Source organism: Alligator sinensis, unplaced genomic scaffold (assembly GCF_000455745.1).
Source record: "Alligator sinensis unplaced genomic scaffold, ASM45574v1 scaffold1512_1, whole genome shotgun sequence".
Classification (NCBI taxonomy): Eukaryota; Metazoa; Chordata; order Crocodylia; family Alligatoridae; genus Alligator; species Alligator sinensis.
Window position 1 is genome coordinate 32,983 of NW_005843673.1, and position 3,166 is coordinate 36,148.

Consider the following 3,166-nt stretch of genomic DNA (forward strand, 5'->3'; position numbering starts at 1 on the left):
ACCGGACCATCTGCGTCGCAACTACAGGCGGCGTAAGTAAACGTTTTTGCAACCATTAAACCTTGTCTGCCTCTCCATTCACCAGCCCGCCCTGACGAACGAGCAATTTCTAAATCACCTCGAGTCGGCTCTGGCCGTCTGAGACAAGAAGTTGAAGAGAAACAGACCTTCTCTTTGATGCCTGTTTGGTGAGAAATCATCACCTTATAACTAATTACTGGACTCTGCTTTGGTTTGGGCTCATTTGACTTGACTTTGAATACTTCTAGTACATAAAGCCTTTCTATCACTCATTGAAGGAGGTGTCGTGACAATCCCTAGACCAGTCCAGAATCCTAGCTTCCTATTTGCTAAAAGACTCCCCAACAACACTACCGAAACACCCCCTCTCCGTGTCCATTCGGTGCCAGGTCCTTCCCACCCACACCACCACCGCTCTGGCCACAGCTGCACCACATGGCCCCGCTGCACTGGCTACCCCAGGAGAGCTGTGATTGTTCATGCGTGGGGTGAGTAGGAGGGCCGGGGCAGGCGGTGCAGAGCAGCGTTCCAGCAGCACCAGCTCCAAGGCTCAAGGATGGAGCGGCCAGGCTATGGCACTGCGCACAAAACACCTACCCACCCTGCATGCTACTCCATGCCCTGACCCACATGTGCCCACGGGAGATCCCACCCACAGCACTGCTGCCTCCGCTGGGCAAGTGCCGGCCTGGCAGCCACAAGGGCCATGCACAGTGCCCTCAGCCTGCTCCACCCTGAGCCACCCTAAGGGACGACCCCAAATGCATTGGCTCCGAGCTGCCACTCATGCGTGGAGCGGAGCGCACAACAGTGCTGCAGCTGGGCTGCTGTGGGAGTGCTCCTGCTGCCCATGGCAGGCACAGGGCTCTGACACTAGGATCCTGTCTCAGAGCAGTACCCGGGAAGTGTGTGTGCAACACACACCATATAATACTGTGGGCACCCACCTCACACACGCTGCTCTAATGACCAGAGATCCTGGTTTCCCTGATAAAAAATTGCTTATTCTCCGATAAATAAACCCCCCTGCTAATTCTCCGATAAAACTCCCAAAATCCATGATTAAAGTGAAAGGCCCCTCACTCCCCTGCATACCCCCCTGACCTCCCCAGCCCTGCCGGAGGGAGCCCCCAGCTGCCAGGGTTACAGGGCCCAGGCCCACAGCTCCCTGCCCCTGAAAGGAGGCAGCAGCTCCTTCAGTAGAGCAAAGCCCAGCACCCCCCACCCACTGCCTGCCTGCTGTGGGCTCAGGTTGGGGGGTGCCAGCTCCCTGCTGCTGCGCACACTCCTGAGGGACAGAGGGACCCATACCCCCAGATCTGCGTGTAACAGAGGACAGGCTGCTAGCTGCGGGCTCCCAACCTGCTGCCCTTCCCCAGGGCCTCTGCAGCCCACCAGGTGACCCATTTCTGCAGGGAATGCCAGGGCCACCTACAGATGTTTCACTTCTCCATAGGAAGAGGGAAACCCGGATCCCTGCTGACACAGAGCAGAGTTTTTTGCCCTTTGTCTCCTGGCTGCAAAGCCCATCATTAGTCACAGGGTGGCAGCACTGAGAGGCCTTCCCCCCCTCCCTGCCTTTATCTCCAGGCTCCTGCCCTGCTTGAAGGACCTGAAACCGGGACGAGACAGGGCCAATTTTGGTACCTGCCCTCGTCTCCTGGCCCGGGGTAGGAAGTGGTGCACATAGAGGAGCCCTAGGGCAACCCAGGTGCAGACTCTGAGCAGCTGCAGCAAGAATGACACAGCCACGGTGAAGCAGAGGGGCTGTGCAGCAGCAGCACAGACAGAGGAGGGAAAAGGGAAACAAAAACAAATAAACAGCTTATAGCTGACAGAAGCAAAGAGCAGGGGGCAAAGAAGCATTCTCCCCCCTCCCCTACAACTCTCTAAAGGGACCTGGGGAACAGTGGTGCAGGCCTGCTACAGACTGGGACAGGACAAGGGATCTCACGGAAGCCTTCTGAAGAAGCATGAGACTAGGAGAGGCTGACAGAAGCTATCACATAGAACACGGTCCAGGGGCTGTGTGGCTAACAAGTGCAGAAACTTGCGCAGATCAAAGTGCTCAGCACCTGGTCCAGGCACAGGGAGGGAGAATACAAAATCTGTGGGGTCTGGGCCCCCAGTATCCTGCGAGCCAACGTGCAGGTCACTGTTTGTGGAGGGTGCTGCCAGCAGTTAGAGGCAAGAGCTGCCGTCACTGGAGGTGTTACCGCTGCAGCAGGGCACATGGACGATGTGTGTCCAGGCAGAAGCTGAGTGTCCAGTGAGCGTGTCAAAGCAAAAACACATACTCACCTGTTGCTCATGGTGCCTTGGCTGTTTGCAAGGGACCGCTGCAGGCCCTGCACACCCGTCTGAGTCCCTGGAGCGACCCTTGCAGAAATGACAGCCCCTGGGGGCCCTTCGGCCCCGAGCCCCAGTTCTTTCTGGCCACGGCTCCTTGCTGACACGCCGGCTCCAAGGACGGGGGACAAGGAGCAGCCTGCGAGAAAGGGCAGACTCGCGTTAGACACTTTCACGCCAGTGAAAACGCACGCACCGTTTACCGCACCGCACCGGATAAGATGACCCTCACGGACCCGGCGCAGCACACTTCCATTAAGAGTTCTCACATCACAACACAAAAGGGCTGGTTTTCCACACAAAAACCACCACGTGCCCTCAAAACAGGTTTCCAAATCCCCACTCCATTTCCCTCACACAACATAACCACGTTTCAGTACACTTACCCAACCACCACACAATTTTCCATCGGCCCCACAACACACCAGTCACACAAAAAAAATTCCCCAATGACCCTAAAATATCCACCCCATTTTCTTTATACAAAATCACCATATTTCCATACACATTTTCACAAACAGTTCTCAAATCACGAGTTTTCTACACACGGTCGCAATATTTTTTTTTTTTTAATTCTTTATCACCACACAGAATATGTTTTCAAACAAACGAAGGAACAAACCCCCTAATCCCACACATTTCCACAGTAAAGGTCCCAATCCTCACAGGTCTCCCGCTGTCGCCACATTTCCACAAACGTTTCCATACAAACGCCCCCAAATCACCACACAAAATAGCGGGTTTCCCACGAACCCAAGCACGTGCCCGCACAGCCCCACGCCCCGCTCGCCGGCCC